This window comes from Zingiber officinale, chromosome 5B (genome assembly GCF_018446385.1).
Source record: "Zingiber officinale cultivar Zhangliang chromosome 5B, Zo_v1.1, whole genome shotgun sequence".
NCBI classification, from domain to species: Eukaryota; Viridiplantae; Streptophyta; class Magnoliopsida; order Zingiberales; family Zingiberaceae; genus Zingiber; species Zingiber officinale.
In genome coordinates, this window is record NC_055995.1 from 123,678,129 (window position 1) to 123,690,674 (window position 12,546).

Consider the following 12,546-nt stretch of genomic DNA (forward strand, 5'->3'; position numbering starts at 1 on the left):
AAGCTCACTCCTTGCATAAAAAATCTCAAACCTCACGAATTGGCCAAGTTACGTACCTGCAAGAGGAAAATTAAACAAAACTTATCAATTCCAGTTTAGATTTATTCATATAAATCTACATAAAATACAAGCAATATAACCAACTTATAGTCTAAGAAATAAAACTTATGCAATACAAGAAATTTCAGGATTTCACATAGCTCTAATATAAAGCAATTCCATGACGACACTCAATTCCAGAATTCCAGAATTCTGATTTAGATTTATTCATATAAATCTACATAAAATACAAGCAATATAACCAACTTATAGTCTTAGAATTTAACTTATGCAATACAAACTTATGCAATACAAGCAATTCCAGGATAAAAGAAACAAATCAACTATTCAAATGTCTATTTAGGATGCAACTGGCACCATATTCAACTACACAAGCAAGTCTATTCATGTCAGAGATTGCGATCATACTCATGTTGAACACTATATCAAGTCTAAGTAACATAGACATGGAACAGTTGCAGCACTGGCACCATATTCAACTACACAAGCATTATCATACTAGAGATTTGAATGAACATTAGTTATCAAATTTCGTAAACAGTAAGCAGTAGAGTACTAGCCTTGTATGTTAAACTTGTTGAATGTACAATATCTCATAAGAAAGTTTACCTTTAATGCTATCACAATAATCACATCAGAGAGAATACACAAATCAATGAACTGATCCATAGTGAGTCTTAGCTCTTCAAGAACCTGAAAAATAAGGATGAGGATAAATACAATAATTCAATTAGCAATAAGCAGAATAATTCCATCACAAAGATTTTTTTGGAACTAGGATCCATTAAATGACGGAGAAATTCTAGCACACTAAAGTGTCCCAATAAAAGTACTTGTTATGCATAAGCAATGACCTCAATTGTTGTGTTAAGATCGTTAGTTGCATCTTCCCTCTTTGAATATCTAAAGAATAAAATAAGCTTAAAGATTATCATTATCTTGCAAAAAAAAAAAAAGGAGGGGAACAATGACAAAAATATAAAGACTAGCTTTTTGGCAAGTTCTTGTTTCTTCAGCTCTGGAGATTGACCGTCAAATACATATCTAGCATCAAAAAAATGATAATAAAATATTGTGGTTGAATGAGAAATAAAATGATATTTAGACATGCAAATGGACTTACATTGGCTCAATACATGCTTCTAATAATCTGATAGTTCGATTGAACATCCCTTGCAAATGACTTATTGGCCATACAAAATGTCAAGAGTTAGAAGAAGAAATAAAGAAGTCCAAGTCAAGCATAAATTTTTCTCAAAATTAGAGCACTTTAACATTTATCATCAACAACAAGATGGAATAGAAGTGTAAGATCACCTTGTAATTTCGCCAGTCTAGTTAGTAAGAGTGTTCATGCCAGTTCTTTCGACAACGATCTGACAACTTTCACTAACCAAACAAGACCAATTTTCTTTGTCTACAAGTCGGTTGAGAAAGAAACGACTTTAAACTCATTGTTTTCACAAGCTCTACTATAAATTGTGTTCATCATACAAGCTTTCTTCTAGAAGCGCAGGAGATGGATATGGCAAACAAACTAATTAAATTGTTCTAGCCCATGGCAATGACAGACTAAACCATTAGAAGTTTGTAGGATTATCAGTTGCTTCACTCAAACCAATTCTAACTCTCAGGCAACAGTATTCAACTATATTCCTCGATGATAAATATGGCTAACACAGTTCCCAAGAAAAAATATTTTCCAGATTCATACAAAGTCAACTCACATGAATAGAGTCTAATTGCAAATTACCATCATGGCATACACAAGGACTATAGAACATAAACCAAAAAAGAAAACTAGTTTACCTGAGCATCGTACAATAACTAGAGTAGCAAATACAACAGAGATGCCAAAGATGGAGTCAGAGAATCCCCTACACAGTTAAGTTAGTACACTTCAATTACAAGACCTTGAAGGGAATAACAATAACTACACACTGGGGAATTTCATCAAACAATTTTACATGTCGACCTCTCCAGCCCAAGCAAAGTAGCCACAGCAGTAACGACCTAGAAAAATCCAAGCATAATTGATTAAAATTCCATAGTTCAACCTCACAAATTGTAAAATAAGGGGAAAATAGAGAAGCGACGACCTAAAAAAAAAGAAACGCTTCTGACAGAGGAATGAGTAGACGGCATGCCTCCCGACCGAACTGCCGCCCTGAAGTCATGTAGTGTGTGTATCGATTACATGGAAACTAGCCAGCATTGTAAATTGTGAAGTCCGGAGTACTGAAATCCTCTAATTCTTCTGGCGTAGGACGGATGCACCTGCGATCCTTCCAATTATTTCATGCAAAAGAGAGTTTTTCTTCTTCTAGTTTACATGTTTTCCCTTGACATTAAGGAGAGAAAGAGGAGATAGTTAGCTCACTAACACTAATATATGCATATGTATGATCCAGCGTGCTACTAACACAACTATGATTCACTACTAGAGATCAACAGAACCAACGCAAAGATGACTTATCTGGATAACTGTCGAACTGTAGAGTTGAAGAGCATCTGTAGCATTCTTATTAGTAGTATTTTTCACTTACATGTTGTGCATGAACAGGGAATGATAGGCCCTTGCAGAGACAATTTGAACTTTGATTCGATGCTCGGGATCCCAGTTGAGGAATTGGTCATTCACAAATACCTTGTATCATTCAGATGGCATATTAGGATCTATGAGGAATTACATCAAACACTTGATGTGCATGTGTACCTTATCCAAAGAGGTGAGGTATTAATAGATCAAACTTCAAATAACTTCCTCCCTCAGATGAAGATGAAATAGTTACTTATGGAATTACAAAATTAACCAAAAAGTAGAACTGAAACCCCAAAACTAGACAACAGAACGACAGCAAAAGAATTTAAAGGAAAACTGAATTCAACCAGAAGTAAAATAGTTGTAGATTTTGAAAACTCATCATGGCATCCTCTATCTGCCCTTTTGTATCCGGTTACTTCCTTTGAGAACTTACAAGGGAAATCAGTAAAACATATTTTTTGTATCACCAAACTTCACAACACGATATTTCATATCTACATTCATGTATGTACCAACAATATGGTATAGGGCCAAAATGCACATACCTGATGAAGTACGATTGGTTTGTTGGCGAAATCAACCAATGGCTTTGGGAAACTTAGTGTCAAAGGATGGAGGCGAGTGCCAAATCCCCCAACAAGGATGAGTGCTTTCATGGTGTATAATTGCTTTACTTCTATAAATCAGGTGGAAGATCTGAAGACCAAGCAACAAACCAAATTTGTTAAGCCTTGTATATATGATGAATCTTAAGTTAATCACAGAGAACGCAAAACTAAGTTCGCCAGATCTGTCACAAGAAAAGAAGACAAAAGCTAAAGACTTTCAGCATTTAGCATTAAAATCTAATTCTGGAACTCCATAAATCACCCGGAAAAGATCAAGAACTCACCGCAATTCAAAGCGATAGCCAGCGAGAAAAGAACAAATGAAATACAATAGAAGAAGAGGTTCGGGATCTCACCAAAAAAAGATATTTTTTATTTCGGGATTCGACAAGATTCCTAGACAAAAAAAGAGTCGATCCTGCCCGTGAGAAAGAGGAGAAGAGGAAGATCACGACGATCTTCGAAGCCCACCTATGACCACCAAAGAAGATCAACAACAAAATCGTTCTTTTTCTCCTAGCAGAAAACAAGAGTAAATGCAAAAATCTCTCGGAAACAGAATCTTGACATGGAATCGGGGAAGCGGAACCTAAAGTGATCATCTTCGAAGCGCCAACCAATCTAGAAGAAGCTTCCTCCGCCGCTCCCCTGCGAAACTCCACACAAACCGCGCTGCCTTCACCAGCGGCGCGCTGTCGTCATGGCAGATCCCGTTCTTCGGTTTCTCCCTCCCGTGTGTCTTGATCTTCGGCAGCCCATTGGAGAACGCCGCCGCTCACCAGGAAATGAGAAGGAGCACAACGTCGTATGAGGAGAGGGAAAGATAAATGGCTTAGGTTTGGGAACGCGAAAACACGGCGCCGAAAAGAAAACAGCGAGGGAAAGGAAAACAACGAAGGGGGGAAATGACCAAATTCAACTACAACGGTTTTTTGAAAACTGTTGTCGTAGCCGCTAAAAACGCGGATAAAGACAACGGTTTATAAAACCGTTGTAAAAAGTGTTGTCGTTTTAAAAAAAAGTCGCTCAATGACAACAGTTTTGCTAAAACCATTGTCTTTTATATTTAATGGGGAGTTCAAAGACAATGATTTTGGCAAAAACCGTTGTCTTTGAGCAAATACGCAACGCTTTCTCTTAAAACCGTTGTCGTAGGGGTGTTGTCGTTTGCAGTTTTTGTTGTAGTGCTAGGACACAGTTTCCTTCTATAATCAACAACACACACTATAAATAATATCATTTCCCAACTTATCGAGCCTCTTGATTTATGAGCTAAATCTCACCCATTGATAAGTCAAAGAAATAAATACTAAGTACACATTCTTGTTATTATATTGGGATTAAGAGCACACACTTCCATAATAACAAAGATCTTGTTCTTTTATGTTGTCAGTATAAAAAGAAACTACCTTAAATGGTCCTGCTTAATACACTCAGAATGTACTAGTGTAATTTTATAGTCAAGATAAACTAATACCAAATTACACTATGACTATTCCAATGATTTGTTCCTATCCATCTTTGTCGTGAGCTATTATTTATAATTTATAAGGAACTGATAACATGATCTTCTGTGTGTGACATCACACACCATGTTATCTACAATATAAATTAATTGAACAACTGCACTTAGCATATAAATGTAGGCATTTGACCAATGTGATTCTTTTATTTCAAAATAAATGTTTACAAAAAGCTAGGCTTTTAGTATACACTCTAACAGATAAGTCCCAGTAGGACTTTAGGCGAGGTTCAAATTAAATCCATTTGGGAAGTTTAAGCTGAGACCATGACTAGATCCTGGTCTTAGGAAGATAGGATGTAAGTCATAAATTGATCATATTCTTAATGTGCTAACTATTTTATTTTGCAGGATAAAACATATTATGATTGCCTGGACTAACTCATTTTTACAAGGAAGATAAAAGCGAAGAAGGGTGGTCCGGGTGCCTAGAAGGGATCCAAGCGCCCGGACTTTGGGTGCTAGAAGTTAATCAAGGCACTCAGACTAGTCTGGATGAGGCTGAGCGGGTTCCTGGCTAGGCACTCGGACGGTTCGGGCGCTTCAAACTAAGTTGGAGTTCGACGACAAGCCGACGGTCAAGGCTCCTAGAGGGGTTTTGGGCGCCCGGAGGTGAATAAACTTCGAGGATGAAGTTTCGACGAGAGCTCAACCTTTAGCACAGTCCAATCCCCCAGGAGAGATCTATGTGTTAGAGTGTATACTAAAAGCCTAGCTTTTGTAAATATTTATTTTGAAATAAAAAATCACATTGGTCAAATGTCTTCATTTATGCTAAGTGTAATTGTTCAATTAATTTATATTGTAGATAACATGGTGTGTGGTGTCACACATAGAAGATAATGTTATCAGTTCTTTATAAATTATAAACAGTTGCTCACGACTAAGATGGATAGGAACAAACCATTGGAATAGTCGTAGTGTAATTTGGTATTAGTTTATCTTGACTATAAAATTACACTAGTACACTCAGAGTGTATTGAGTTGGACCATTTAAGGTAAGTTCTTTTTATACCGACTAAATAAAAGAACAAGACCTTTGTTATTATGGAAGTGTGTGCCCTTAATCATGATATAATAACAAGCCCATATACTTAATATTCATTTCTTTAATTTATCAAAGGGTGTAATTTAGTTCGATAAATCAATAGGCCCGATAAGTTGGGAAATGGTATTATTTATATGGTGTGTTGTTGGTTATAGAATGAAACTGTGTCCTAGGAATCTAAGTTGATAATGTCCCCAAGAGGAGCTCATAAGGATTGTCATGTAAACCATACAGGTGGACTTAGTCCGACATGACGATAAGGTTGAGTGGTACTACTCTTGGACTAAGATATTAATTAAAGTGAGTTGTCAGTAACTCATTTAATTAGTTGACATTCGACATCTTAAACACAGGGAGATTAACACACTCATGATAAGAAGGAGCCTAAAATATAATTTGGGATTTGTGCGGTAGTTCAATAATAATTCTTTAGTGGTATGAATTATTATTGATAAAATTAAGTTGGGTGTTCGGGCCGAACATGGGAAGCTAAATTTCATCGGGAGACCAAAATCAATTCCTCCTCTCGGTCCCTATCGTTGCTTCTTATTTATAGAGAATTATATCCACCAAATACCCACTTCTTACCCACCCTTAGATGGCCTACCAAACAAGCTTGGAGCCCAAGCTTGGGCCGGCCAAGCCAAAGGCTTGAGCCAAGTAGGGTGGCCGACCATAGCTTAGAGCCAAAGCTTGGTGTGGCCGGCCATATAAAATAAAAGGGATTTTGTTTTTAAAATATTTCCTTATGTGGAAGTCATGTTTTAAAAGAGAGTTTAAAATTTAAATCTTTCCTTTTATAGTTTTCTACAAAAGATTAAGAGAAAGATTAGATATCTTTCCTTATTTGTAGTTGAAAGGGAGATTTTAATTTTGGTGAAAACTTTCCTTTTTTGTAAACATCCACATGTTTTAAAAGAGAGATTTTAATTTATAAAAATTTTCTTTTATAACCAACCATGAAGGGAAAATTAATAGAGAAATTTTTATTTTAAAAATTTCTGAAAACAAATAAGGAAGTTTTAATTTTGTGTTTAAAACTTGCCTTATTTGAAGCACTTGTAGGGGTTGGCCATGAGAAGGGTGAAAAGGAATTTTTAATTAAATTTTCCTTATTAACCAATGACAAGGAAAATAAGGGAATTTTAATAAAAATTAAATTTCCTTATTTGCCAAGACCAAAGAATATAAAAGAGAGGGTAGAGGTGCCTCATCTCACAACATATCTTCTATTGTTTCTCTCTTCTCTTCCTTGGTGTGGTTGGTCCTATACTTCTCCTTTTCTCTTTTTCTTTATTGGCCGGTGCATCCCTCTCTTGGAGTTCTTGTGGTGGCCGGTTCTTGCTAGGAGAAGGAGAGAAAGGAGGCTTTGTTCTAGCATCCCTTGGAGCTTGAAGGTTGGTGGCCGAAACTTGCAAGAAGGAAGGTGTCTTGGTGATTCTCATCTCGGTAGATCGTTGCCCACACAACGTCCGAGATAAAAAGAGGAATACGATAGAAGATCAAGAGGTTGTTGCTTACAAAGAAAGGTATAACTAGTAATTCTATTCCGCATCATACTAGTTTTCTTTGTATGGATTTTGAAATACCAAACACAAGAGGCTAGTGATTCTAGATTTATGGATTTGTGATTCGAAGTTGTGTTTCTTTTGTTTTTTTTCAATCTTGTGATTCGATTGTTCTTTTGGTTAAACCTAGGGTTACTTTAAGAAAATTAAATATGGAATTTCATTGAGAGGCTTTGTTGAGGCAATGGTGGATGTTCCCATACCCAAGAAGGCCAAGTGTCTCGCCATGTTTGACCTGAGAGTCGATCTATGAAATAAATATTTAATTGAATTTGTAATATGGGTGGATTTGGATCTATAATGTTAAGTATCGTTTGTGATCCAAGTCTAAACCTCTAAGAACGGATAAGTTAAATTTGGAATCAATAATGTTAAGTTCTGTTTGCGATTCCGAATTTAATTTCTAAAAAACACAATAGGTTGTTAGGAAAGGTTCAGGACTTGTACAAAATTTTTGTACAGGGGAACCGGTACGATATTCCTAGTAGCAACCAACACTATAAGCCTAGGAGGGGATCCAAACACCCGGACAGGGCTATAAAAAGAGGTTTCGACCAGCAGCTTAAGAACAACATTTGCTATAACTTTCGTTCCTGCGTGCTGCGCCGAAGAAGCTCCTACGACGCTATAATGCTCCTCCGACAACCAACAATCAAGTTCTACTTATTTTCTCTTTTATCGGTAACCTTTCCTTATAGTTCTCATACTTTAATTTTATAACATTTTGAACTATTAGTGGATTTTGTTGGATCGAGAAGCGCTAGAGGGGGGGGGGGGTGAATAGCGCTCGTGGCTATTTCGTTCGATTATTGAAAAACTATCGGAGTTAAAACGTGCAGCGGAATAAGCAGAAATAAAATAAAGAGACAACACAAAGAGGCAAGTCGATTTTACTTCGTTCGGAGCCTAAGTCGACTCCTACTCGAAGGCCCGCGATCCTTGATCGCTTCCGGTGGGCAACAACTATAAACTCGTTAAAAGATTACAATTATGAGTACAAATAAAAGCTATCAAAAATTATACCGACAACAAGAAATGCTAATTCTGAAGCTTCGGGTCGTCGGGTACTTGTAGTAGCACTTCGGAGCGTCTTTTGGAGCAGCGTGTTGATGAAAGATCACTTAGAATTCGTTGTTCTTGAAGCTGCACCTCAACCCTCCTTTTATATGCGGTTCCGAGCGCCTGGATCCCTTCCGGGCACCTGGAGTGTGACGTGGCCAACTAACCAGGATGCTCCACGTGGCGAAGTCGCGCAGGGGATAGAATTTGGTCCCGGGCGCCCGGACCTCTGGGCTCCTGGACAGCCTTTTTCCAGCAGGTTCCTCACCTGCAAACAAAGGTTAGTCCGAGCAAAATACCCTGCAAGACAATGTTAGAATCTGATAAAACACAGTAAGTAATAATTGACAGTCTTCGGACTGTCCGAGTCTGACTTTGGATTTCCATCCGGAAACCCTAGGTCGACCCGACGCCTACTGTTCCCTCTGCGGGGAACGCGTCCTCACCTACTCCACTCAGGAGATTTACCTGTTGCCAGTCGATCCTCCAGATCGACTGGACTTTTGCTCAGCACTCGATGCTTCCGGACTTTCTGCTGGACATCCGCTTCCCCGGCTAGTCCAGTCTTTCACCTGGTTCGCGACACCAGGACTTTTCACCTAGGGTTACCACCCCCTAGGACTTTTTCCTGAAGCCATCGACCTGCCAAGACTTTCCGCATAGGGTTACCACCCCCTATGACCTAGGGTTACCGCCCCCTAGGGTTTTCCCTTTGCCTAACCGCAGCTAGGACTTTCCTGAAATCCTCAAGTAGACTTGTTAGACTAAAAAACATCTTAACTTTGAATTCTTTGCCGTTATCAAAACATGAGTTCGATCGTCGGATGCTTCCCGCACCAACAATCTCCCCCTTTTTGATTATGGCAACACAAATTCGAAGTTAAGTAAACAGGCGAATAGATAGTCATTTTAAACACAGGCAAAATTTGCTAAGTATAGATGAACAAGGTAACTAAAGTAAATTTTGCCCTATATACTCCCCCTTAACTTTGGCTCCCCCTTAACTTTTGCTCCCCCTTAATTTTTAACTTGAATTTTATGTTTACATTTTTGCTACTCTCCCCCTTTGCCATAACTCAAAAAATGGGCAATGTATAAAGAGTTGTACATGATTAAAGTTAGCAATGTTCAACAGAGTTTGGAAGTTAAGGTCAATTGGAATTTAAGTTTTTAGGACAAGATTATTCATTTAAGTTCAGTTGGTCCTTAAGTTCAAGCACAAGTCATGTTTATATATTAGGTATCAGAGCCATAGAGAACAAAACATTCTTGAAAAAAGAAATTGAGTATCTTTTGCCAACTGTCTAACCTTTAGTTACTTGCTGATTATCTATAGGACAATAGCTTTTACTAGGTTAGTCAAGTTAAGTTATTTAGGTCCAGATAGACTTGACTAGAGCTGGAGAACTTTAACTTGATTAATGTTTATTGCATATTTAACGCCCAGACTCATATTGATGCACAGATATAAGCATTCTTGAGTCCAGGTTATACCCTATGCATCTCACGCCATTCTATGTTTTTCAATCACAATCAAGGTAAACCTAGGTGTTTTGTGAGATGCTCTGGCTTAATTCTAGGGGAACATGATATCTAGGGGGAAATCCTAGACTAAACCCAACTTTTGAAAGTCTAGTAAAATTGGAGTTTTGAAAATCAGTTTTGCCTAGAAGTTATAAAAAAATGTGACTAAAAGACTAATTTATTAGATTAAGGTATAGTCAATCAAGCCTGAAGTGAAACCGTCCATTAGACTAAAAAGTCGACATAGATAAAAGAGTCATAATAGAGCTGCTACAAGCTGTACTAGAGTCATAATAGAGCAACAGTAGGAGCTACTGAGATGATGAGGGAGGTGGTCCGGAACCCAGCGACCGGAGTAGTGTCAGGATCTCAGTGTGACGAGCCCGGTCGTCCTCTCGTAGATCTTGGCGCAAGTCAGAGAGCTCCTGTCGTACATCTCGTCGTAAGTCGGAGACCTCCTGTCGGACCTCTCGTCGAAGATCGGAGACCTCTCGTCGCATGGACTGATGAAACTCGGAGTTCTCATGCTGGAGACTCGACATAGCCCTCTCTAGTCCGGAAACTCGATCAGCGAGAGTGCGGGGAGCTGGGTGTGGTGCTCGAGGTGGTGGTGGGGCAGGAGCAGCCTCCTCAGGAAATAGTGCCAACATGAACTCATCATGCTCTGCCTCCTCCGCCTGCTGGTGCTATGCCCCCCTACGCCAGGACATGGTACCCTCATCGTCTATATGGATATTTGCTAGGGAAAAGTTCCTAGCTCCTATGATGTCAAACTCGGTCATGTAGCGGATGTCACCTCTGGTGACATCAATGTGTAATGAGGACATGTAAGCTGTCAGAATATGACAATAAGGCATATGTACTCGTCTGCTGGTCACGTATCCAGCTGCATAAATAATAGTTGAAAAGATGTGAAGACTGATGTCTATGTCTAAACTCTAACACAGGGCATAGAGCAGGAAGGAGTGAAATGGACGCATCACCGCAATGTCATGAGTGGTTAGCGGTAGAATACAAAGTACTAGAACCCTATAAAGGGCGTAGTCCTGAATTCTAAGGTTAAGTGACTTAAACTGGGTCTCAGTGGGATCACGCTGGTCCTCAAAGAAGGACGAATAGATCGTATCGAGGGTAATATGTGAGTAGGGATCTCCAAAAGGTAGCTCCCTAGGAGGATAGCATAAAAAGGTGCAGGGTGACTCTCGTAACCCTAGAAACTCACGAATGGTGGTGGGAGATAATGTGATATCCGTGCCAGCTGCCCTAGTGGTATAGGAGTAGTCGTCTACTTTCACTAGGTTGTTGTAAAATTCGGCACATAAACTTATGTTTACTGCGCTGGTGCACTCAACTAGGTTTCGCAGCCTATAGTGGTTTATAGTCTCGGAGACTGGAATACAAGAGCGTAAAAAGAATGATCTGTCTATACATTTGGTTCTAATGGCCATGTAATTTGTTGACATAAACTTAATCATAAGTTCGTCGGTGGGAAACCTAGGGTCAATGCTAGGGGTAGAGGGCCCAGCACCAGACTTAGTACGCTTCCTAAATTTCAAACTAATATTATACTGAGAAATAAACAAGCATTATAAGAAATAAAGTTTAGGAGGGGGTTAGACATTTTACCGAGGAGCCATTGATAGAAATTTTAAAACTGACGACCTCGGTTGAGTCACGACTCCGTATTAACCGCGAAAAAATTTAAATTTTGAAAGTCTTCGCAGGTAAGCCAAGAAGCTTTAAGGAAAACTTGGGTGCAAGGGTAGGGGACGCCTCCTGCCCCCTATTTATAAGGGAGTCCGGGCGCCCGGACGTGTTCCGGGCGCCCGGAGTCGTGTGAGGCGGGGCGCCCGGGGTCTGAATACCGGGGGCGCCCGCCCCCGGTTTTTGACCTTGGTATTTATATAATTATTATTTTTATTATTCTTATTAATGTTTTAATTAACTTAAAGATGCTTAAGTAAACTTGATTCTTAAACATGTTTAATTGAGAATTAATTCAAATTTTGAAATTGAGTTTAAAATAATTTTAAAATTGAGTTTAAATAATTTCGAAATTGAGTTTAAAATAATTTTGAAATTTAAGTTTTTAAAATAATTTTGAAATTTAAGTTTTTAAAATAATTTTGAAATTTAAGTTTGAAATAATTTTGAAATTTAAGTTTGAAATAATTTTGAAATTTAAGTTTAAAATAATTTTGAAATTTAAGTTTAAAATAATTTTGAAATTTAAGTTTTTAAAATAATTTTGAAATTTAAGTTTTTAAAATAATTTTGAAATTTAAGTTTTTTAAAATAATTTTGAAATTTAAGTTTTTAAAATAATTTTGAAATTTAAGTTTAAAATAATTTTGAAATTTAAGTTTAAAATAATTTTGAAATTTAAGTTTTAAAATAATTTTGAAATTTAAGTTTAAAATAATTTGGAATTTATGTATTTAAAATAATTTTGAAATTTCTGTATTTAAAATAATTTTGAAATTTAAGTTTTAAAATAATTTTGAAATTTAAGTTTTAAAATAATTTTGAAATTTAAGTTTAAAATAATTTTGAAATTTAAGTTTTAAAATAATTTTGAAATTTAAGTTTTAAAATAATTTTGAAATTTAAGT

At 37.5% G+C, this 12,546-nt stretch overlaps 1 long non-coding RNA gene across 1 annotated transcript; it reads right to left on the bottom strand.

Annotated features, from left to right (window-relative positions):
- Positions 1–2,182: 2,182 nt before the first annotated feature.
- LOC121987824 lies at positions 2,183–2,789 on the bottom strand. The gene is made up of 3 exons (XR_006113731.1): positions 2,777–2,789; positions 2,607–2,707; positions 2,183–2,337 (listed from the first exon to the last, which is right to left on the bottom strand). It is a non-coding gene; the product is annotated as an uncharacterized LOC121987824 (long non-coding RNA).
- Between the last annotated feature and the right edge of the window lie 9,757 nt (positions 2,790–12,546).